At 41.4% G+C, this 26,473-nt stretch overlaps 1 long non-coding RNA gene across 1 annotated transcript in view; it reads right to left on the reverse strand.

Annotated features, from left to right (window-relative positions):
• The window catches only part of LOC131517085 (uncharacterized), an 80,805-nt gene extending 54,581 nt beyond the window's left edge, over positions 1-26,224 (reverse strand). The window contains exons 1-2 of the long non-coding RNA XR_009264378.1: positions 25,824-26,224; positions 12,008-12,117 (exon numbers count right to left, since the gene is read on the reverse strand). This is a non-coding gene — a long non-coding RNA (uncharacterized LOC131517085). The remainder of the gene's footprint in view (positions 1-12,007; positions 12,118-25,823) is intronic.
• Between the last annotated feature and the right edge of the window lie 249 nt (positions 26,225-26,473).

Consider the following 26,473-nt stretch of genomic DNA (forward strand, 5'->3'; position numbering starts at 1 on the left):
CAGCATTATCTACAATAGCCAAGTGTCTATTGACTAATGAATGGGTGAAGAAGATATGAGATAGACAGATAGATAGACAGACAGAATGGAATATTACTCATCCATAAAAAATAATTTATTGCCTTTTGCAATGAATGGATGGAGCTAGAGAATATTATGCTAAGCAAAATAAGTCAGAGAAAGACAAATACCATATGATTTCATTCCTATGTGGAATTTAAAAGACAGAACAAACAAGCATAGGGAAAAAAAGAGAGAGAGAAGCAAACCAAAAAGCAGACTCTTAACTATACAGAAAAAACTGATGGTTACCAGAGGGGAGGGGGGGAGGGGGGGTAAATAGATGATGGGGATTAAGGAGAGCATTTGTTGTGATCATCACTGAGTGATGTATGGAAGTGTTGAATCACTGTATCACACACCTGAAACTAATCATACACTTATATTGACTGAACCTTAAATAGGAACTTTAAAAAATTAAGTAACAGGTCAATAAAGCAGAGACTACTGAGACTTTAACCACTTCCAGACCTTACTATCGGAGCTTGGAGCTTTCCAGGAGCCAAAGGAGCACCTACAGATCAGATTCAGATTCCTAGGAAACTACAGTTTGGATTTCTCACATCTGAAAGGGGGATGCAGAACTCTCCACATCTGAGCACTTTCTAGGAGCACCTTGAATACAGAAATCAACCTAGTACCGTGAAAAATGTTATATCAAAGACCACATTTATGTTTTGCTGCACACATTTAACATGTGTGTGATACTGGGTTAATTACATAACCTCTCTGGCTCTCACCTTCCTCATCTGAACAATAGGTGATCTGTACCTCTATATTTACTTTCCCACAACTGTTGAGGTTATTAAACAATATCTGAAACATGCTTTTTCAGTTGTGAAGCAGTATATTAACATCAATTATTAAATCAGAAAGGCAATGTGTGTGACACTTGAGCGAGTTAACTTAAAATATTCTTTGCCTCCATTTCATCTTCCAGAAAGTCTGGTTTGGTATACCAGATTTTAAGCATATATCACAAATAAACAATTAAATGCAAAATGCCAAACCACCTACCAAGAGGAAATGCACATTGTAGCCACCACAGGATAAACTTATAAGGGTGATTTTTCATTTAAAATATTAAGCCAGGGGTGCCTGAGTGGCTCAGCCAGTTAAGTGTCTGACTCTTGATTTCAGCACAGGTCATGATCTCATGGTCATGAGATTGAGCTCTGTGTCAGGCTCCATGCTGGGTATAGAGCCTGCTTAGGACTCTCTCTCTCCCTCTCCCTCTGCTCCTCTCCCCGACTTGTGCGTCCTCAATCTCTCTCAAAAAATATATATATATTTTTAATATTAAGCCAAACATACTCTGGATTCTGTGTCTCCCTCTCTCTCTTTGCACCTCCCCAGCTCAGGCTCGCACTCTGTCTCTGTCAAAAATAAATAAACTTAAAAAAAAAAATTGGGGGGGGGGGGGCGGGGGGGGGGGCGCCTGGGTGGCTCAGTTGGTTAAGCGTCCGACTTCAGCCCAGGTCATGATCTCACAGTTAGTGAGTTTGAGCCCCGCATCAGGCTTTGTGCTGACAGCTTGGAGCCTGGAGCCTGCTTCAGATTCTGTGTCTCCCTCTCTCTCTCTGCACCTCCCCAGCTCATGCTCACACTCTGTCTCTGTCAAAAATAAATAAACTTAAAAAAATTTTTAAATATTAAGCCAAATATGAGATGGGATAGAGTAACATATAATCTCCCATAGGGTAACCTAAAGAGGCCTCTGTAACCACACTTTTGGATTTATATCCTGACCCTACCTTTGATCAATTGTGCATTCTAGTGCAAAATACCTAACTTCTGGCCCGTATTTCCTCATCTATAAAAGGAAAGTAACAGGGCACCTTGGTGGTCCAGTCAGTTGAGCATCTGACACTTGATTTCAGCTCAGGTCATGATCTCAGGGTCATGGAATCAAGCCCTGTGTTGGGCTCCACACTGAGCTTAGAGCCTGATCAAGATTTTCTTTCCCTCTCTCTCTCTCTCTCTCTCTCTCTTTCCTCTCCTTCTACCCCTCTCTTCCACTCACATGCTCTTTCTCTTTGTCTCTCTCTAAACATACATACATACATACATACATACATACATACATACATACATAAAGTGATGATGTCACCTACTCATAGGGTTATTATAAGAATTAAATGATTCAATACACTGAAAACAGTATGAGAAAAAACAGCATTAGTAAATGTTAGCCATTATTATTCATCTTGGCCTTTTCATGTCTGCTATGTATCTATTATGGTCACCCTACAAAAGCAGAAAGGATCCCCACCCAAAGTTTGTTTCCAGTGTCAAAACTGATGACACCACAAACACACATCCAAGCATATAAAAAGGTTTATTACTCACATACTTGAGGTCTCTGAGGAAGGCAAGGCAGGGCTCTCAAGCAGGTCCAAATTTGCTTGAAAGAACAAGGAAAGGAGACTATTCTGGGTTTTTTGTGGTTGGAGTAGTGAGGAGTCTGGTATATATGCTCTCACATAGGACAGGTTGCTGTCTCCTGCCAGAGCCCATAGGAGAGCTCACTTTCTTTTATCAGCTTGCCCAATTGTATGACACGAAGGGAAGAGAGAAGGGTAAGACTTAAAAGTCGTTAGAAGTTAAATATCAAACAATAGCCTCTTCATTGTATCATATGGGTGCTACACATTTCTTGTTAAGCTTGTAACTACAAGCATAAGGAAAACATCTTGTTAGTGGCCACCTTTATAAAGTTTTTTAGCTAATACTCTTGGGTTTTTAGAGTAGAGAATGTCAATAAATAATGGAAATTTTCTATTTCCCTTTCTAATAATTATACCTCCTATTTATTTTTCTTGTCTTAATGCAGTGGCTAGAATATACAAAATTAAATAATAATAATGACACTGGATATTCTTACCTTGTTCCTGGATTTAATGGGCATGCCTTTAGTATTTTATGTTAAGAACAGTATTTTCCATAAATGAATGGGCTATTTCTTCATTCAAGTGATTATTATTGGATACAAAATATCAGAAACTTAGACTTTAATTTTAATTTTAGGTATATTTTATTCCTCAGATCCAAAATTTAAGACCCCAGTGTAATATTCACAAGGACTAAAATTAAGGATAATTTTTTTTCTATGTACCATATTTCAGGTGAGGAGAAAGCTAAAAGGACAATAAACATGTACCTTAGACCCTTATATAATCTATTATGGGATTCAAATGAAAGTTTCCAATTTTTCATTTCTAATTATTCCAGGGCTGACCTGAAAGATGTTCATTTAGATTTTTATAGCCTACATAAAAGACTTCTGAAAATCTTGCTCCTTCTCACTCCTCAGGTATTTTATATACTATCAGCAATTTGCATTATCTTTGTTTAACACAGAAGAGACCACTCTACACAACATAAATGCCATGAATGCAAACTGAGAACTGATACCACTTCCTGAAGGCCAGTGGAAGTCCTTCGTATATGGCAGGTTCTTAATCAGAAAGAGTTTGCTAAAAAGCAAAATTCCCCAAAATCCTCAGCCTGGCTCTTAGGAGGGCAGAGATATAGTGAGGGCTGATAAGAGACTCCAATTTCCAGCAATGTGGGACACAGAGAATGAAAATGAGACTCAGAGAAATTGAGTAACTTGCCCAAGGTCACAGAGCTAGTAAATGGTGGCACCAGAGTTAGATCACAGAACCTGTTGACTCTAAAATCATATGGGCTTCATGCCAGGCTGAGATTAGAGGACTCAGGGAACACCTACCAAATGCTAATTGTCAAGGACTATTCAACTGTTTCTTAAAGCACAACACCTAGTGTCTTGTTTAGGGTGTTTTTAGCTAAAAATAGGAAGAAAACCCAGGTACCAAGGCTTAAGCACAGAAGTCTAAGGTAAGGCGGCTACAGCATTGGTTCACTGCTGTAGTGAACCAATCATCATGGGTCTATCTGGGCTCCACTTCTCGGTGCTTCTCATGGCTTTCCTCCTTACGGTCAGAAAAAATAGTACCAAGCACCAAATCCTCACCTGTAACATCTGAAGCAGGAAAGAAATCTTCTCCCAGTTGTGACCCTTATTAAGTAACAAAAACTTTCAAAGTCCCCCCACAGGCATCCCCTTATATTGCATTGGCCGGTGTTGGGTTTGATGCCTACTCCTAACCACTCACTGGCAAATGGGAATTACTACAATTTACTCGGACTAATCCTTGTTTTCTCCTTGGAGCTGGGAAGGGCCCCACCATTCCTGGGGCATATGGCTACCCAGTACCTTGGCAAAATGGGGCCACTGGCAGGAAAGGCATGGAGTATCTGATAGTGTGCAACTGACAGTGCTGCCGCATTCACATTACTATTGTCATCCACAGACGTCCCAAAGGTTTGCCTCAGTTTCCCTGGATTTTGTATACCGTTGATGTCTGAGATGTGAGTTCTCAGAGAGAACATAAAATATGTCCAATCCATTTCTCACAACCAATGGCAATGAGCCAACTATGTAATAAAGCAACAATGAAACCAAATGAAAAGGACAGGAAAATAACCGTAAGCAAAGATGACTTCTTAAAAGAAGTTAAACAAGCAGAACACAAGCTACTAGGGGGCCAAGAGGCTATAAATCCAATAAAGAGCTGAATTTCTCACATAAATCTGCCCAAACTCTATATACTTGCAGGGCAAGTTTGGCAGGAAAACTTCTCAAGGTCTATATAGTCTAGGTAGGCATTATGGCCAAGACACAAAAAGTGAACATAAGAAAAGCAAGAAAATAATAATAGTATTTCATCCATATTATAATTATATTCAATGAAATTTAACAGGCACTAAGCATCCACTATCCCCTTCAATACCCCCAAGCAATGTGCTGAGTTGTGCAGGATACCAGGCATGAATCAGATAAGGTTTCTGCCTTCAAGGAGCTTACAGTGAATAAATCACACACTTGTAGGAAAATTTGCTTTAAGCAAATTGGTTTCCTCACTTGACTTTCAGTGAATTTAATTTGGCTAAATGCCTTTGGGGAATCGATCTTTAGCAAATCAATCTGCTGCCCATGTGAGCAACTAACTTTAGAATGTCATCAGTAATAAACATGGATACAAATAAGCTGCTATGGGAGCTGAGCGATGGGAGGAAAGAATTTCTCGAGGGATATTTAAATGGGTCTTGAGGAACGAGTAGGAGTGTAACACACATAGAGGGGAAGGGAATAGTGTGACACAGAAGTGGAGAAGTGCCAGGCCTGTATTGTGACAGCAAATTCCAGCCCTTGAGCAGATAATCTAACCATGTTCCCTCAAATGAACAAAAAAAAAGTATTTTAGGTCCTGCTCTCTTTTCAAAAATGACTGTTCTAGTTGGCCAGAAACCAGCGCAATTACAAAGCCGGCCAAATTAAACCAACCATCTTTTTTTCAGTGGTTCCCACAGACCTCTGTTTGCCTGCCTGTTTCCCATCCCAGGCTTTTCCTATCTGTCACCACTGCCCGCTAAGTCAGAAGAACATAGTGGCAATTACAGGCACTCAAGAATATTCTGCAGACTATTAATCCCTCTACCCAAACCTGTACAAACGCAGTAAATGGTAAGGCCTTATTATTCCTTCCTTTTCCCAGTTTGAGGAAAGCAGTTCAGGATCCAGGTCTGGGATTCCTCTTCCCAGGTTCTTGTGATAGTCATTAAACAACTCTCTCTCTCTCTCTCTTTTTTTTTTTAATTTTTTTTTTAATGTTTATTTATTTTTGACAGGGGGAAGGGGCAGAGAGAGAGAGAGAGAGAGAGAGAGAGGAAGACACAGAATCCGAAGCAGGCTCCAACCTCCAGATTCGGAGGTGTCAGCACAGAACCCACCGCGGGGCTCAAACTCATAGACCAGAAGATCATGACCTGAGCCAAAGTCAGCCTTTTAACCGACTGAGCCACCCAGGTGCCCCTAAACAACTCTCTCTTAATGGGAACATGTCCTTTCTAGAGAAAAACGATCTACTCTTGAAGTTATTCAAATAAAGTTTGCCTTCCCAGGCCTTTTATCAGAGGAGGATATGCAGCAACCAAATTCGATAGCCAGATAGCTAAGGTTTCTGAACATCCAACAGTTTATGGTGTCACTCAAGTGTATCATTTTTTTCTAAATACTTTTTTTTCTCTTCCTCTGTTTCTCTCTGCATTGGAGCCTCCACCCATGAAATTGAAAGATTTCTAGTAGAAATTCCTTTGTTGCATCAGCTTTGGAAATATGGATTACAGTATTCTGTGAAAAACATTTATTACCCTGAACTGTGACTCAGACATTGTTGCATTTCTGGGGTTATAGATTTTCTTTCAGCTAAACTAAGGCTCTAAGTCACGGTGACAGTTGTAATGTGTGTAATACCACAGTACCAGATTCTATTACACACATATTTTTGCTAGAGGTTTACGATGTTAAAAATATTTCTTCTTTTTTCCAATACCTTTCTGTACCTGTTGTGTAAATATATTAGAACCTATAACACCAAAGTCAATTTCCAGATGAAATGTGCATAACAGCAGTAGTTTGTCCCTTAAAGAAAAAAAAAAGGCGGCAGGGGGGAAGGGGGTGCTGCATACAAGCTAATGATATTCAAGCACAATATTGAATTGTAATAAAAGATGAATGAGAGAAAGTGTGTGTCATTGTGAGGGATGGAGAAGGTTGCAGGAAGCTGGGGCCAAGAAAGGATTTATCATGGATGTTGCTGCAGGCATTGTGTTGAGAAATCTGCAGACTTATTTGCAAGTGTATTTTATGGGAAAATAGAGCAGTCTACTGAGGAAAGAATTTCTAAAGATTATCTTTTATACAAGATTAAGATAAAACTGAAGAAATATGTGAGAGAAATCTCAACCGATTCTCAAGGGGGGTGGAACCTCTAATTCATCAGTGGGTCCTGTCAATTCCATAAATGCAGGAAGAGGTCTTTGTTAAAGTGCCATTGGTACTGTAATTTTTCAGGGTAGGTGAGAAAAGGCACACATGGAAAAATGAAGTGGACTTAATTAGCACACCCTCTTGCAAAGCCTTAATCCATTAGAGTCATGCCAACAAATCCTTCTGCTTTTCTTTAGAATCCAGATTTTATTTAACACTCACAACAGTTCTCCTGGGTATTTAACCATATTTCTGTCTTTCTCCCATAAGAATCCAGTGTGACTAATGCTTTTATAGGGGAAAAAAATCTCATAGTAGTTGACAAAATCATCCAATACGGAGAGCGAAAAGATAACAAGACCAGAGATATTTAGAAATTCCTTCTAGTGACTATGTTTTAACTTCTTATACTTTTTTTCATCTTCTGGCTCATCAATAATAAAAAGGAAAATTAACCGAGTTGCACTCCATCTTCGCTTCCATATCTCCTATGTTCATGTGGAAATAGTAAGTGATAAAATGATCTAATCTAGACAGAATGAGAACAGGGCCAGACTGACCCAGTCAGCTCCGTATTCCTCAGTGAACAATAATGTTCACCTCGGAGTTTGTTCTCCTCCACAAAAGAAAGAATAATTATGATTTTGTCCAATTTCAGTTCACTGAATAATTACGGAAGGAACCTTGAGAATGTATGGGTTTCAGTTTGTGGTGTTTGTTTTTGGTTTTGTTTGTAGGGAAATCTAGTATCTCACTATCCTGTTTGAATTGTCAATCTAGAATTCAACAAAAAGAAAAATATTAAAATTCCTATAAATAATAGGAATCTAGTACCATAAAAATATTTTTGCCCTTTGATCTAGTAATTCTACTTAGGTGAAACGTGCTACAGAAAATTATCTAAAATACCAAAATATTTTAATGCAAGGCTATTTCCAATACAGAAGGAGGAAATACTCGTTTAGTTACCTAATCAATAGCCACCTTCCTCCTCTTCCTCCCTTGATAATTCCCCTAATAATTCATTTGAGTGGAAGTGGTACATCCCAGAGGTAAATCATGTCAATGATTAGTCCAAGAACAGGCATGAGACCCAGTTTCTGGTGAAGGAGATGTAAGAGAAAGCATCCTGGGAGAGATTCCCAAAATAGAATTACTAAATCAAAAGGTATAAATATTTATAGCGCTCTTTATTTTTAAGTTTATTTATTTATTTTTGCGAGAGAGAGAGAGAGAGAGAGAGAGAGAGCAAGCAGGGGAGGGGTAGAGAGAGAGGGAGAGAGAATCCCAAGCAGCCTCCATGCTGCCAGCACAGAGCCTGACACAGAGCTTGAACCCACGAACCGTGAGATTATGATCTGAGCCAAAATCAAGAGTTGGACACTGAACCAACTGAGCCACCCAGGTACCCCTACATGGCTCTTAATACTTGCCAAAGTTTTCCTCTCTTCCTCCTCCTCCAAAGAGAGTACACTTAAAAAAAAAAAATTTCCTTTTCTACCTGCCCCCTTGCTTTCTGCTTAAGGATTCAACTGTGTAGAAACATGAAGTTTGTAATTGTTATAGCGATCATGAAACTATAATGGAAGGTCCAGTGAATCACAGATATTGACCTATTACCCTGATCAATTATGGAACCATCTACTTTCAGACTACACTTCAAAAGTATTCTAAATGGGGCGCCTGCGTGGCTCAGTCGGTTAAGAATCCAACTTTTGGTTTTGGCTCGGGTTTGTGGGTTCGAGCCCCACATCCAGTTCTGCACTGACAGGGTGGAGCCTGCTTGGGATTCTCTGTCTCCCTTTCTCTCTGCCCCTTTCCCACTCGTTCTCTCTCTCTCTCTCTCTCTCTCTCTCTCTCTCTCAAAATAAATAAATAAACATTTAAAAAAGTATTCAGGGGGGTCCCTGGGTGACTCAGTTGGTTAAGCGTCCGACTTCGGCTCAGGTCATGATCTCGCAGTCTGTGAGTTTGAGCCCCGCATCAGGCTCTGTGCTGACAGCTCAGAGCCTGGAGCCTGTTTCAGATTCTGTGTCTCCCTCTCTCTCTGACCCTCCCCCGTTCATGCTCTGTCTCTCTCTGTCTCAAAAATAAATAAACGTTAAAAAAATAATAAATAAAAATTAAAAAGTATTCAGGGCACCTGGATGTCTCAGTTAGTTAAGTGTCTGACTCTTGGCTTCAGCTCAGGTCATGATCTCACCATTTCATCAGTTCAAGCCCCATATCAGGCTCCATGCTGGCAGCACACAGCCTGCTTGGAATTTCTCTCTCTCTCTCTCTCTCTCTCTCTCTCTCTCTCTCTCTGCCCCTACCCCACTCATGCTGTCTCTTTCTCAAAATAAATAAACTTTAAAAAAAAAAAAAGGTATTCTAGGGGCGCCTGGGTGGCTCAGTCAGTTGAGCGGCCGACTTCGGCTCAGGTCATGATCTTGCAGTCCGTGAGTTCGAGCCCCGCTTCGGGCTCTGTGCTGACAGCTGGGAGCCAGGAGCCTGTTTCACATTCTGTGTCTCCCTCTCTCTGACCCTCCCCTGTTCATGCTCTGTCTCTCCCTGTCTCAAAAATAAATAAAACGTTAAAAAAAAATTTTTTTAAAAAGGTATTCTAACTTAACTACATCTATGTAATAAAATATTACAGTTTTTCAAAATGATGCTTATGAAGTTTTTTACATGTTGAAAAAGTTTGTGATATAACATTAAGTCAAAGAATGGCAGGTTACAAATTTGAATTTAGAATGTAATATCAGCTATGTGCAAATATGCATAGAAGAAAACTAGAAATGGACATACCAAAATGGCATGAATATTTGCTTCTAGATGATGGGATCATAAGCCATTTATCCCTTTGCATCTTTGTGTTTTTCTATATTTTCCAAATTTTATACAATCAGTTTATATTGCTTTTATTATCAGAAGGAAAAAAGACAAACAATAAAGACTCCTATGAGATCAGAGAATTAAACTAAGAAATTATATATCAATTCAAAAATAGTACCCAGGGTAGGGCTGCCTGGGTGGCTCAGTCTATTAAGCTTCTGACTTCAGCTCAGGTCATGATCTCATGGTCCGTGAGTTTGAGCCCCGCGTCGGGCTCTGTGCTGACAGCTCAGAGCCTGGAGCCTGCTTCAGATTCTGTGTCTCCCTCTCTCTCTGCTCCTCCACACTCATGCTCTATATCTCTCTGTCTCTCAAAAATAAATAAATGTCAAAAAAAAAAATATAGTACCCAGGGTAAATATGGCCAAGTATCATTTTCTAGTCTAACAGCCATGAATTCAACCCATCTCCAAAGCCCTCATTTATCTTTGTAGCCAGGGAGGGGGGGATTGTAGAATTAAGTACAATCTCTAATAACTAGACCATCTAATCTCACCAGTAACAAAGCAATCACAACTTTTTCTGTTAGAGTAATAAAATTGATTTTATTATTTTTACAAAAGCAACTCTTGTTCTTTGTGGGGAAGGAAAAAAATTCAAGCAAAACAGAATATATTCTAGAAATAAAAACTCCCCACCACACCAGTTCTTGGAAGTAAACACTATCAATGGATCAGTGTGCATTTTCTCATTCTGCCAGGGCATAAACAAACTTTTTTTTAAAAAACATAAGCTTTAACTATGTAAGCTCTCACAAAAGTTGCCTCCCCACCCCCCTTGGCGTTATATTGTAGACATTTTTCTATGTCTATATCTAAGATTACCTCATTCCTTGTAATGGCAGCATGGTGTTCTATTGACTAGGAGTACCACAATTTATTTAATGGACAGTATGGTTGCTTAGAATTTCTATTACTGAGTTTGAAGGGACTATCAATAATACTCTTCATTTTCCTATTGGATTTCAGAGTAATTAAAAGATAAAGACACACGATTCAGATATAGAAATCAACTATCAGTTTCATTACTGATTTAAGCAGATTCTAGAGAACATGGCTTAAGTGTGGGAGACAAATGAGTTCGCTAGTAAGATCCCCACCACCACCACCAGAATTTAACTTAAACCCTAAAACTGCAGGTTATCCCAAAGGGCCAGAGGTCACTGCATAATCAAGAGCTGTTAAGAGTACACCTTCACTGAAGGCAGGGGAATCCAATCAAGGAGAGGGGGAGAGAGGGGCCAAACAGAAAGTGCTCAGCTCTTTGTCCCAACCATACAAACAAGAGCAGCTTCTCCTCCCCAGGGTTAAGGGGTGAAGAGATGGGGCAAAAGGACACAAATGTTAGACACAAATGTTCCACAAATGGAAATATGAAGCCTGGAAAAAGGATGCCTCTGCCCTCTGTGTCCCAAACCATTACAAATATAGTCAATATCCTTGTACAAATAAACTTTGTGCTACTTTTTGAGCACTACTATAGGGCAAATTCCAAGATTCTCAGATCAAGAAAGAAGTCGATTTAAAATCTCAAAAGGTATTCCAAAATTCCCCTCAACTCCCACCAACAGAGTATAAGAGGCTTATTTTTCCCCTCCTAGCCAACTACTCTCAATATTTTTCATCTTCATCAATCCATTATACAACAGATTGTTGTAATTCACATGCCTTTGACTACCAGTGAAATTGAGCATGTTTTCCGTAAATTTACTGGGCACTCATATTTCTTCTTCCATGGCTACCTACTCAGAAACATGCACGTATTTTTCCAGCAGTGATATCCCGTTGGTCTCCACCTTCCACCCTCTCTTGCCAAGTCCTCTTGCAAACAACTGTACAGATTTATGAGATGTCCAGATGGGGTGAGAGGTGGCACCTCCGGGAATGAATTCAGGTTTTCCTGGAAATATAAGCCAAGCAAACATGTTCCTTTGGCTTCTATAAAACCACATTCCAGTGAAATTATTTAACCAGTCTGTACACAACTACAATATTAAATGCCAAAGTATCAGTGGGAGTCAAGAGGTCAAACTTGAGGTCTAGCTCTGCCATTTAATAAACTGGGTTAGCTAGGGCAATCCACTAAATCTCTCTAAATTCTGGTGGCTTCTTCTTTCCCCCAACAGTTGAGTGAGATGAACTAGATCAGTACTTTTCAAGATTTCTTTTTAGCAGCAGAACTCAAATATAAAAGAGAAAAAGTCAGGGACACCTGGGTGGCTCAGCAGTTAAGCATTCGACTCTTGATCTCAGCTCAGGTCTTGATCTCAGGGTCTTGAGTTCAAGCTCCAAGTTGGGCTCTGTGCTGGGCGTGAAGCCTACCTAAAAAAAGAGAGAGAGAGAGAGAGAGAGAGAAAGTCAGAGTGACTCTGAAGCCAAAATGGGAGAACCTAAGCCTTAGCTATATGGCATCCACCTTGTCCCCACAGTGGCCCCATATGTATTCCTCATAGAATTCTTAGAACCCCACCAGGCCCAGCTTGAAAACCACTGGGCTTAGAACTATCAAGTACCTCCCAGCACTATTCTAGACAGTCAGGATTTAAATGAATGAAAATTCTGAATCACTCTAGTAATACAATCAAGGGCTTCTACATTTCCTAAGGGCCTTCTTACATTTCCTAAGTTTAATTTTCAGGTGTTTCTAACCTTGAAGATAACTTAGTAAAAAACTGACACAAATAGCATTAGCATCTGCAACAGCATGACTGTAGATTAGAATGGACTCTAGGAACACTTGAACACTTAAAATAACTAGGTTTAGAAATATCTAATACTAATGTTTTATAAGATATCTTATGGGGACCATAGGGCCAAGCCTTGCCCTCTAGGTACAGGTGAGGGTTCCCCTTGATGGGACTCATCATTTATATTGTTGATTGGCTTGAGAAGACATCAACACAACAGCAGAAAACAAGAACTTTGGGAAGAAGCCTCAAAAAGGGTGAGGAAAGGGGCGCCTGGGTGGCTCAGTCAGTTGAGCATCTGACTTCAGCTCAGGTCATGATCTCGCTGTCTGTGAGTTCAAACCCTGTGTCGGGCTCTGTACTGACAGCTGGGAGCCTGGAGCCTGTTTCGAATTCTGTACCTCCCTCTCTCTCTGCCCCTCCCCCACTCATGCTCTGTCTTTCTCTCTCTGTCTCTCTCTCTGTCAAAAATAAACATTAAAAAAAATTTTTTTTAATTTAAAAAGGTGAGGAAAGAGTATCCCCAGACTGACTATATCATTTGTATAGCTCAGAGCCAAAGTGAAAATGTGGAGCCCCTTGTTCAGTAATTATTAAGAACTTCAAGATGGCACAGGGTACCTGGGTGTCTCAGTTGTTAAACATCCAACTCTTGATTTCACCCCAGGTCATGATTTTGGCTCAGGTCATGAGATAAGAGCCCCACATCGGGCTCTGTGTTGACAGTGAGGAGCCTGCTTGGGATTCTCTGTCTCCCTCTCTTTCTGTCCCTCCCCTGCTCGTATTTGCCCGCCCTCCCAATCTCTCTCTCTCTCTCTCTCTCTCTCTCTCTCTCTCTCAAAATAATAAACATTTAAATAAGCATTAAAAAAAAAACAAAAAAGAACTTCAAGATGGCAACAGCAGAGCATTAAACTACCTGTACAATGATTCTAAGGGTGAGACCTTGTGCAACTGTACAGATGGCTCATCTGCTGGTAAAGCTGGGCTACCACCACCCATAGGTCTAATAGTGAGTTTGGCCCAGACTCTGAGGAATAGTGAGGCCTGAGGCATGTCCGGTGTGAGCATGAATAAGAGGAAGTTTAGTTGACCCTAGCCTCAGAAGGGCCTGGGAGCAAGGCAGTGGACTGTAGGAAATCTGGGTCCTGACCTGCTAAGGAGTTAAGTAAATTATTTTCTGCATGTCACGGTCTTTGCATTATCCAGGAGCCTACCGGGCATCTCCTTAAAATGGACTCCACTTGTGCTGCGGACTTTTGGAAAAGAACTTCACAGAATAGCCACAGGAAGAGCCCAGCTTCCTCTCCATGGGACACATGGTGGGTTACAGAAGGGGACAGCTGTGCCTAGCAGGGGAGGGTGACCATGGGCAAATAAACATGAAACAATGTGATAAGGGCTACAAGAGATGTGCACTAAGCACCAGGGAAATGCTGATAAGAGAATGATGATTTTCTCTTGGGAGAGATTCAGAGAAAACTCCACAGCAGTGAGGAGATAACATCAGGGTGACCCTGGAAGAAAGCATGGCTGTTAGCTAATGGGCAACATCATGAGAAGAGAGACAAAGTAAGTTGTCATAGACAAACATGCTCTGTCGTGGCCTTGGCTCTCAGGTGTTTCAAAACTACCCACAAAAGGTTGCCCTGTCCTTACTCTGATGTGGGATGTTCTTTGTTCTGATTTGGGGGAAATGACTCATTGACAAACTGAGGGTGAATTAATGAAACGGTGTGCTTTTAGACTTCTTTGTAAAGATGTTTTTCAGAATTTATGTCAGGTCAGAACTAGGCCTGAAGAATGACCCACTCAGGCTATTTATGGCAAGCAACTTCATCCTCAGTGGGTCTGAAACAACTCAGTTGACACTACTTTTGCTGAGTTTCCAAAATTTCACAAAAGATTTAAAAAAATAAATATGTGTGTGTGCGCACACGCACGCATTCAGCGAATGAACACTGTCAGCAATGAAAGCAGATGAAGCATTCACAGCAGAGCAATGCCTGCATTTCTAATGTCACCTACACCTTTGCCTTTTGTTCTGGAGTCTGTCTCAGTGGTATCCGTCTTCACCGGTACAAACCTGGACATCTGTTTGAGTTGCCCCAGAAAGAATACACACACGCTAAAACTAAGTGAGCAGCACAGACTCGGCTAACACTTTGCAGGAGAAGATGGAAAAGGAAGGTGGCATCACTCACCCCAGAACAAACAACACAACACTTTCACTTCTCAAGATCTTTCTTCTGCTTTGGAAGCTCTGGGAGTTTCTCTTGCTCCCTTTCCACACAGGTCCCAGTTTCCTGGCTCCTCTTGTCCCAGCACCACCCCCAGCTCTCAATTCCTTGCCCTTTTATTGTACCGAGCAACTCCAGTTCTGTCTCATCTCTTACTCCAAATTAATTTGTCTAGACTTGGAACAGGATCCACACTTCTTAGAAGTTAGATTGATGATCGCTTTTGTCCTTGGGGGTCTCCTTCCTTATCCCAAATGTCTTATCAATGTATTTATCCCAAACAAGCAAACATTGTGCATTCCCAAGAGGAATTCTGATGAATTCAAGTATCTCCTTAACAGAAGAACAGAAGCGCTTCTTTATAGAGGTTGGAATTATGCATACTCCCTTGAGTTTATACAGGAGTGTTCCTTCTATATTTACAGAGAGACAGCAGAACTGTTACCAAGCAAAGTTTTACCCACAACTACTGCCTCAAGAAAATCCAGCCAGGCCTATAAGATATTAGGGTCACTGCATTTGCAAGATTAGGCTGTATCTTTGCTTTGAGGTCTCAGTAACTGACAGGAGGAAGGTGGTATATGCAAAATGAGCTTTCTGGAGTCTATGCCCATTTGTCATGTATGGGGTGGGGTTGGGGGAGTCTTTTTGCAGAAAAGCCTATCATTTTAAAAGCATTTTCTTTTTTTTTATTTTTTTAACATTTATTTATTTTTGAGAGACAAAGAGAGGTAGAGCATGAGCAGGGGAGGGGGAAAGAGAGAGAGAGAGAGAGAGAGAGAGAGAGAGAGAGAGAGAGAGAGAGAGACAGAATCTGAAGCAGGCTCCAGGCTCTGAGCTGTTTGTTAGGACAGAGCCTGACACAGGGCTCCAACTCACAAACTGCAAGACCATGACCTGAGCCGAGGTCAGACTCTCAACCGACTGAGCCACCCAGGCGCCCCTTGAAAGCATTTTCTATTCCTGAGGCACATGGGTGGTTGGTTAAGCGTCTGACTCTTGGTTTTGACTCAGGTCATGATCTCATGGTTCATGAGTTCAAACCCCAGAGTCCTGTGCTGACAGCATGAAGCTTACTTGGGATTCTCTCTCTCCCTCTTTCTCTGTCCTTCCCCTACTCATGCATGTGTGCTCTCTCTCTCTCTCTCTCTCTCTCTCAAAATAAATATTTTTTTTAAAAGCATTTTCTGTTCCTAGAACATTTCCTTCAACAAGTACCTCTTGCCTAACCATTGTCATTGGCTTCCCATTAGCTTGCAGTACAAAGACCAGAATTCAGGCCCTCCGATATTTGACCCAACTTTATCTCTGACCATTCCCCAAAAGGACTCTCTGCTTCTTCCCATCTAACCAAGGGCCACTTCAGCGGGTTCGCCTCCCTGTCTTGCTCCTCTGCCTAAAATGCTTTCTTGTCTTCTCTGCCTACCAAAGTTCCATCTATCTGCTAAGTACATGCATTTTTTTCTTTTTCTTTTTTTAACATTTATTTATTTTGAGAGAGAGAGAGAGAGAGAGAACGAAGAGAAGAGGGACAGAGAGAGAGAGAAAGAATCCCAAGCAGACTCTGTGCTGCCAGCACAGACCCGACACAGGGCTCAAACCCATGAACTGTGAGATCATGACCTGAGCCGAAATCGAGAGTCAGATGCCCAGCCGACTAAGCCACACAGGTGCCCCGCGTGTATTTTTTATTATTTTACTTTATCTATTTTTTTATCCTTATTTGTGTGCAATGAATATGTGTTGCTAATGGTACCCTTAAAGTTGTTTTAATTTTTTAAAAACACTTAGCTCAATTTCCAAAAAACAGTTTAAATTTTCCTTCCAGCATAATTATCCCAATTGGGAGAAACATTAATAATAATAATAACTAACATTTATGAATACCTATAATGAGCCCACCTCTGTGCCAAGTGTTTGTTTATAAATACATTAGCTCATTGACTCTCCACAGCTACCCTATGAGATGTTCCCAATCTACAGGTTAGAAAACTGAGGCTTTACGAGGTAATGTAGCTTACACAGGTCTCCCTGCTGGCACTTGTCAGAGGGGGGATATGAATCCAGCTAATCTCCCAGTTTCTGCCCTTAACAACCACTTGCCTTTAGCTGATCTAAAAGGCAAGAGCCAGGGGCTGCCTTTGTATTGTAGATAATTGCATATTTGTCATTACTCTTTCTATACTGTAACTTCAAAGCATTTTGGGCAATATTCAGAGCACAAAATTCTACACATAATAAATGCATTTGATTTTCCAAATGAGAAAAGAGACACCCAGAGAGATCAAGCAACTTGCCAAAGTCCCACAGCCATTCTGAGAGAGCTGGGATTAGAAACCAGTAAGTCCTGATTCAGCCCTGGTAACTTTCCATTACAAGCACTGTTAGTGTCTCATATATATTTATTGAGTGGATTTATTTCTGGGGTTCATGTTATCTGATCCCCTTCTGGCCATATGATTTGGTCATATTCACAAATTAGTTTGAATATTGATAATTACTAGAAATCTAAATTATTATTTGATAACTCAGTTTTTTTATAGGTTAAGTTGGCTTGATAAGATTTAATGCCTAATACAACAGAATTCTCTGCCAATGTTCATTTTATTAATGGAAAATAATTTTAAAGCATTGCAAAAAATAGTGTCTGCACCAGTAGTGGTAAAAGGTGCTGCATGAAAGATTTGCTTAATTAAACTTAATATCAGATGTTTATTAAAAGACACATGTTTACAGTTAATCAACAATACCTAAACTGAAAATATGTTATATATGTATATATTCTATGACTGATATTATTGAAAAGTTATCTTTTTTAAGTTATCCACACACACACACACACACCCCAAAAAAATACTGAATAGAATAATTGTTTGCCACAGAAACTTTCAGGGCTTAACCGCTTTACCGCAGACAGCTGGAAACCCTGACTCTGGCCTGTGTCCCATTCAAGGAACATACATAAAACCAAGGTTACCAGAATTATACAGACGATCACTTTGAGGGCATACATTGCAAGTGAATAAAGAGAAAACTTTTTGATCTTTAAAAAAATTACACAAGTAATACATGTTCATTATTTTGAAAATTAGTGAAGAAAAATAAAATCATCCACAATCCCGTTACCATGTGATAATCATCATAAACATGTATGTTTATGTATCTCCTTCCAGATTTTTTTCTATGTACATAAATGCATTTTCTTCACACAAAAAAAATGGGATTATACTTTACACACAGTTTTATTAACTGCCTTTTTTCCTTAACATATGGTTAATCTCTTTTTCCAACACAAAGTTTGCATACACATTGCTGCTTAATGTCCACATCGTATAGCATTGTATATTTGCTCCACAATGTGAAATAGATGTAGACACATGACCACAGGACACAGGAGTAAGATGACCTGTCTGGAGACTTTGGGCTGAGGTACTAGGATGAGATATTGTAGCAAATGCTCTTATTGCCCCACTTTCTTTGGGTCCCCTTCTCTGTTCTCCTACAGCTGCAGGGTCCAGCTCTTCTATGTAATACCTCAGAGGGTCCCCACTGGGATTGAACAGTTAACCATAGCTGATGATAGGTTTAGCCTATTAACAGAATATATTCCTGTTACTAATCTCTCTCCCACATGGAGAACAGATGGTACCACAAATTACCACCCCATCAAGTTACCTGTATATTTATTCAGCATCCATCCACCTTGGATGGCAAGGGATCCATCTCTCTCTGGTCTCCACCCCTCTTGTCTTCCCAGTTGGATGCCCTCAGGCTTTCCCACCTCTCAGTTCTGCCCTCGAGGGCCCCAGCTCCAACTTAATGAAAACTAAAGCTGTGAGTGGAGCTCCTGACTCTATCCAGGCAAGGAGCATCAGGTCGTGAGGAAGTTTTAGATCTTTTTTGTTGTTGTTGGTTATTTATTTGTTTGTTTGTTTGTTTGTTTATGAGAGAGAGAGTGCACATGTGCACACACACACACACACACACACACACACAGGAATGCACACAGGAGTGGGGCAGAGAGAGAAAGAGGGAGGGACAGAATCCCAAGCAGGTTCCCTGATGTCATCACAGAAGCGGGCTCGAACTCACCAACTGTGAGATCATGACCTGAGCTGAAATCAAGGGTCGGATGCTTAACGGACTAAGCCACCCAGGTGCCTTAGATCTTTTATAGTAATTATTAGATATTCTTCAGAATAAAATACCTACAGGGGCACCTGGGTGGCTCAGTTGGATGAGCTTCCGACTCTTGATTTCAGCTCAGGTCATGATCCCGGGTTGTGGGATCAAGCTCGGCAGAGTATAGAGCTTGCTTAAGATTTTCTCTCTACCTCTGCCCCTCTCCCCGACTCATGCCCATGAGTGTGTGCTCTCTTAAAAAAAAGAAAAAGAAAAAGAAAGAAAGAATACAACATCTACAAAGTAAACAGGCCTTTCTCTTGCTAATATTGGCCACATCCAATAGCACCACATTTCACATACTTCAATTCTGATCCTTGCTCTACCGATTTCCTGAGTGTTCTATTAGTATTTCTCACTTTTTAAAACTTTATGAAGCTGCATATGCAATAATACCTACAAAATTGTGGGTTTTGTTACACTGGTTATATTTTTTACTAATTATAACCAACACATCACTACTAAAATAAAAAATGCTCATCCAGCTGAGAGGCTAAGAGAAAAATTACCAGGTGTACTCACAACTGCAAAGAAAAGATCCACACCCCCCCCCACCCCCGCCGTTCCCAAAACCAGCCAAGGGACATAAAGGCGGGAACCAATCAAGTTCTGCTGAATGGTTTAAAATAAAGGTGGGAACCAATCGAGTTCTGCTGAGCGATCAAATTTAAATGTTAACCAACAACAGCTCTGTAACCTCTAAAAAAGGGTCCCTAACTTGTTTGCGCGGGGCTATAAAAGAAGCTGTAAGATCCTTACTAGGGGCCTCTTAGCATCACCGGCAAGGAGTGCACAGAGGACCGGGTTCCAACCTGCAATAAACGACCCTTGCCGCTTGGCTTTGACTCTGGACTCTGGTGGTTTGTTTCCGGGGGGTCTTTCGAATCGGGGCATATCACAGGTACCACCTGAAATCATCCCACTGGTACAAATACCACAATTTGGAAAACACTATTTTGAGTAAATAAAAACCACAGACTCAACATTTTAAGTAAGGCTCTGCTGCTTAGGAAAATCTGTAGGCAAGAAAAAAGAATACACACACAGCAGTGTTTCCACTCCCCAGTCTTCCTGGTAGCTTCAAACAAAATGCTATTACGCATCTTTATGTGAAACAAATATGCAGAACCAGCTTACTGGCTTGAATAAGCCATATAAAGCGTCTTTTCCAAGAACAGTTTTTCTCTCCAGTCAAGGGTCTCTTGGACTCAGGGGACCTGTGGAGGCCTCTCAGGCCAAGGGGAACAAGTACTTCCAGCATGAGGGGGGATGTAAAATTTCCCTCGGCTCACAAACTTACTTGTCACAGCACTATTCCAACAAAATCTCTGTAGTCTCCCTTCCTTTGTCTTGCCAAAGGTCTCCTCCCTACCATGAGAAGGCAAGGAGCGGGGGACAAGAAAGAAGAAGGGAGGGATGAGAGAATCCCATCTTGCCCCTTATGAGCTGCATGGTCTCAGTCAGTCCCCAGGACTTGTTGCATCTTGGTTTCCAGAACAGAAAATGCTGCCAACACACAGCACCCTGGCCATGCTGTGATATCAAGGCAGAGTTCAGACAAAACCCAGTGGCAGTCTTTGGAGGAGGGGGCCCAACTCTTCTCTGATAACTGACATCAGTCATCAGTAGGTATCGAGGTAGAAATGACCTCGCGGGACGCCCTGCCAAATTAGTAGAGCAGCCTGCTGCAGTCCAGAACGTGTGCCTACAGCTTCCAAATGCACCATCTCCTCCATCTCCCCCACATCTAGCGATCACGTTTCTCCTGCACATCAAAAGAATTAGCCAGCTGGAAAATGAAGTGAATTTTTTACCTATCAAGTATGTAAAGGCACCTCAAATTTTGGGGGGCGTTTTTATTATTATAAATGTAGCAGATGCTTAATGTAGAAATTTAATCCTTTTAAATTTTAAGTTTTTTTAATCCGCTAGGTGTATAAAAGAAAAAGGAAAAAATATCCCAAATTAAATCATTTTTGCTATTCTAGTATTCTCTCCAGTTTTTTTTTTCTGTGCATTTCACATCCTCAAAAATGGAACCATATGTTCAATTTTTATATAAACATTTTTAGTAGAAATATTTATTATTCTTATAGCTAAAGTATGATGTGTTTATGAGAGAGAACATCACAAAAATAAAGATAAAAATAAAAATAACCACTCATGATTCCACCACCCCAAGACAACAAGAATTAGTATATTTATTATTTTAGGTATAGTCTTTTTTTTTTTACCCTGATTCGTGTACTTAATTTTCTCCACAAGTGTTAAAATTTTTTGCAAGCATCATTTGGTTGTGGAGAGGTCATAATTAACTTCTTTAAAATGTAGGCTTATTGAAATATACTTTCTGTATAATAAAATTCACCATTTTTAGGTATACAGTACCATGAGTTTTGACAAATATAAATAGTTGTGTAACCACCACCAAAATTGACATGTTTGAGCGAAGTGGGGGGCAGAGGGAGAAGGAGAGAGAAAATCTTAAGCAGGTCCCATGCCCAGCCCAGAGCCAGACGTGTGCTCAATCTCATAACCCTGAGATAGTGACCTGAGCTGAAACCAAGAGCTGGATGCTTAACTGACTGAGCCACCCAGGCTCCCCAAATAACTTATACTCTTATGTCTACAAAAACCTGCGCATAGGGGTGGCTGGCTTGCTCAGTCAGTAAAGCATGTGAATCTTGATCTCGTTACAAACTTGAGCCCCATGTTGGGTGTAGATATTACTTAAAAAATAAAATCCTTAAAAAAAAAAAACCTGCACATAAATGTTATATCAGCTTTATTCATAATTCCCCAATATTGGAAGTAACCAAGATGTCCTTCAATGGGTAAATGGATAAACAAACTGTGGTACATCTATTCAATGGGATAGTATTTCGGGGATAAAAAGATAGGAGTCCTCAAGCCACAAAATAACATACAGAAAGCTTAAATGCATATTCCTCAGTGAAAGAAGTCAGCTTGAAAATCATGATTCCAATAGACAGCATTCCTTTATAGATTGATAGATTTTATATATGAGATATATATATATATGACTTATTGCCAGGGGTTGAGAGGAGGACAGGAGGGGTAAATAGGTAGATAACAGGTGATTTTTCAGGGCATTGAAACTATTCTGTATGATACTGTAATGCTAGATACATAACATCAAGAGTTTAGCAAAGGGGCACCTGGGTGGCTCAGTTGGTTAAGCCTCAGGTCATTATCTCACAGCTCGTGAGTTTAAGCCCCTCATAGGGCTCTATGCTGACAGCTCAGAGCCTGGAGCTTACTTCAGATTCTGTGTCCCTCTCTCTGCCCCTCCCTCTCTCTCTCTCTGTCTCTCCAAAATAAACAAACATTAAAAAAATTTTTTTCTTAAGAATTTGGCAAAACCTATAGAACAACACAATACGAAGAGTGAACTGTAATGTAAATTACGGACTTCGGCCAATAATATATTAACATTGGTTCATCAGTTAAAACAAATGAACTACACCAATGTAAGATGCTAACAATATGAGAAACTGCTGGTGTTAAAGGGGAATACATGGAAACTCTCTGCACTTTTGTTCAATTCTCTTAAACCTAAAACTGCTCTAAGACATAAAGTACATTCATTTTATTTATAGATATCCATATATGCAAATCAATTAAATATAAGTGAACAAGTGAACCTTTCCCTACAAAAAGGAATCACTCTCTGAAAGACTTTCTATCAGCTTGAAATAGTCCTCTGTATGGGGTAAGAGCGCAATAATAAACAAATAAGAGAGACTAAGAAAGCAAGAGAAAGAAAAAGAGAGGCAGGCATAATGAGGTATTTTATTTTATTAAATTAAAAAACACAAAGCCAGTAGAAACCAGGAGGAAAGAGGGGGGAAATATAGAAAAGGATTGGGCAAAGATCAGATAATAAGAGAAGCAGGTAAAGGAGGGAGAATGTCAAGAGCCCCAAAGTCAAGGCAGGAAAGAGATCTCTCAGGACTAGACATCTCTTCATTTGATGACAGTGTTCTGGTACAAGGCTGGAGCCCAGAGGAGGGAAGGACTCAGGAGATGACAGCCCAGGGACAAGGGCCATGGTAGTGTATGGGCAGCAGTGTGTGGGCAGTGATAGACTTCCTGCAGACCTCAAGGATGATCTTGAAGCCTCAAGCAAGTGCACAAGCTAGGTCTCTCTAACAGGTTCCCAGTGTCATCAGCCAGACCCCAAGACTTGACCTTTACTGCCCACCTACTCGTACTCACTAACCTCCATCTTACATTTTTCCTTAAGCTCTTCTTACTGGCTAGCCTCTTAACTCAGCCAGATGGAACCCACAAACCACCCCTCATGTGGCTACTGCCCTGATAAGACCTGCAGCCAGCCCAGACCACCCAGACCCATTTGAGCTAAATACCTGGCTCGCAGCTGTGCAGACGGAGTGCGAAGTGACCCCAGGAACGACCTGCAATTGCCCTTACCTCATTATAATACTAAAATCTCCACCCAAGGAGGAACCTCAGCCTCATTTACATAATCATACAAGTGAGTATAAGCATGTTTCTTTAAGGCGCCTGCATGATCTTACACCCACCTCTACATTCCATAACATGGCTTCCCTATCTAAATATTTATGCTAGGGGCACCTGGGTGGCTCAGTGGGTTGAGTGTCCCATTCTAGATTTCCACTCAGGTCAGGATCCCATGCTGGGATGGAGCCCTGCATTGGCTCTGTGCTGAATGTGATTTGAGATTCATTTTCTCTCTCTGCTCCCTCCCCCTGCCTCTCTCTCTCAAGTAAAAAAATAAATAAATTTTCATCCTAACCCTAAACAAAAGGTACCCATTCACCCTCTATCAGGAAGCCATGGCTTTGGAAGCCATTCCCCATGGTCTCCTGATTTGCTGCCAATTGTTTTCTTTGCGGGAAAACTCACCTGGTGTAGTTTCTGTGACTCACCAAAAAGCAAACTCACGCTGGTTCCGTTACACCAGTACAGGGCTGGGCAATGGGTCCTTCAGAACAGGGGCGGGACTTTGGAGGGCTACCCTTAGGAACCCATTCTTCAAATGTCATACCATCACTAAAGGTGATGAAATTACATGAGCAGTGAGAAGCGTGGAAGACAGACTCAGTCCCAGCACAGGGGTCAAGGTTGAAACAGTGGAAGCAGGAAGAAGTACTTATCCAATGACATTCTCTGCCTTGGGGCCCCAGCTCCCCAACCAGGGGCACTGTCACCGAATGACAAGTGGTTATGTGCCCTGGGAACTCCTGCTTCCGGCAAACCTGCTTCTTTCTGGCAGCCTCAAGCTACTTAGGCTGTTAGCAGAAAGAGTTAGGAGTCCCCAGAAAAAGAAAGGTGAGACATAGCTTTTGTGACGCAGGAGAAGTCATTTTAGGCCTCCAGCTATTTCCCCCAGTGATCTGTGCCCTCCTTGCCCAAACACATTTCCTACAGAACTTTCTGGGAGGTGTCAGAGTTACAAAGAAATGCAAAAACCACAGTAGTTAAGGATTTTCAGGGAACAAAGGGAATGCAAAAACTAACAGTCTCCACCAGGCCAGGAAATAGAGTATCAGAGACAATAAATCAGTGGTGCTATTTCAACAGTAAGCAAGACCCTGCATTCCTTACCCGAGATAAGAAACCCAAGACCCCATCCAGTTTATACTGGCTTTCAGAGCATGCCCACAGCCCCTTCTCTTTGTCCCAGAATTACCTGTTTCATTATAAAGTCTCCACCCTAGAAAGAGTATAAGCTTCATTAACATAAGGTTGCATTTACAGGCATGTTTTCTAAGTACGCCTGTGCAATGTTACACCAGCCTTTATCACAGTGAAAAATCTCCCTTTTCTGAATAGTCACCCTAAACCCTAAATTTAAAAAGCTGCTCACCCCTGCTTAAGGAGTCATGGCTTTGGAAGTTAGTCCCCATGATCTCCTTATTTGTTGCAAATAAGGTTTCCTTTGTGTGACAACTCCCGCTGTTGTGGTCTCTGCCTGTAACTCTCCAAGGAGCTTGTGGGGTTTCAGAGTGATGGGGGGTCCAGAGCCAATGGCCATTGTCAAGCTATCGTTATTTTTCCCCCTAGCAAAGCATTAACATTAAGATAGTAGGGAGTTCCTGGAGAAAGTTTTACTCTGCCTGCCTCAAGTATTTGTCAGTGGGCTGCAGGTTATAAGGAAATTTACTTTTACCTGCCATTTCCTTCTTGCCTTTGTTCCACATATCACTATGGAGGGGAGGAGGGTGGTGTTGGGGCTTTAGGTTTCTGGAGATTAGGCTATTGATAAGATTGCCTTTTTCTTGTAGTTTACTAAGATATTTGGAAACTGATGGAGACTCAGGCTTGCATGACTATGATCTCTATCAGTCAACCATTTGTTTCACCTTTCCTTTGTTCATGGGCAGCCAGGAGTGCCTGAGGAATGTCACAGTATCCCACCTGGGGCAGGGGGACAGAGGGGTAGAAGGTAGGTTTGTAGGGTATCAACTTGCCATTTGCTCCCTCATCAAAGCAACTCACCAACTCACTTTAGTTGGGCTACAGTATGTCATCTTATGATGAAGATAAATTGGGCCCCTCTGTGATCTTGGTCTCACTGAGCAGTTCTTCCTGGGTCAGTGGCCACTCACACTGGGGCTCTTCCACTCCCTGACTCTCCTGGACCCAAGGGTATGTTGGTGTGTGTGCTCAGTCAGAGACTGACACATGGACTGCAAACTGTCAGAGCCCTCATCCTGCGGTCCCAGCCATAGCAGTGCCTTCAGAGAACTGCCAACAGTGCTGACCTTTGGAGTTCTCAAGCTCTTGGGAGGCCCCTCATAGGTTTAGTGACTCAGTGCTTCCTCCTTGGCTCTCTGGCTTCTGCACGCTGATGTCAAAGCCAAGGCACACCTCTTCCACTGTGTCGGATTGTTCTCTTGATACTCATCACCTCCAGATTCTTCTGTGAAACCCCCAGATGCCATCTGGTAGAACTCCTCTTCCTCCTCTGCCTCCACAAGCCCAGAAAGCTGGTTCTTTGAGGTCATATTGTTACAGCAAATACTCGGCCCCCAGGAAGAGACAAGCGACGCGCACTTGGGGAATCAGAAAAGAATATTTCTTTCACACCAGTACTGGCCCAGCAGAGTCACCTCCAAAGGCTGAGCACCTGCTGGGTTTTACTGATCCTTTATATATGTGTGCTTCCAGGTTGGGCAGGACTAGTACAGTCAAGCTTCTGGTTCCTGGCTGCCGGCTGATATAAGGGGCAAGCCAGATTACAGAAGCCAAAAGCATGCAAAGGGAGTATCGGCCTCGGACATCTGGCTGGCCCTTTTTTTTATCTGCTCTTACTGGCTTTCCTTCTCAGGATCGCCTTCCAAGTCTGCAGACCACCCGTGCCCCCTCAAGCCAGCGTAGTTGGACAGAGGAACAAGGGCAAAGTTGCACAGTGGGTCAGCACATTATGTCAAAGGACACAGGGCTGAAGTAAAGCAATGGAGGAAAGGAAGTTGAAGGAGGTGAGATAAGAGAGACACCCAGGGCCAAATCACTTAGGCATGGGTAGGGACTTTGGATTCTAAGAATGATGGGAAGCCA

The sequence above is a fragment of the Neofelis nebulosa genome, chromosome 7 (assembly GCF_028018385.1).
Source record: "Neofelis nebulosa isolate mNeoNeb1 chromosome 7, mNeoNeb1.pri, whole genome shotgun sequence".
Taxonomy (NCBI): Eukaryota; Metazoa; Chordata; class Mammalia; order Carnivora; family Felidae; genus Neofelis; species Neofelis nebulosa.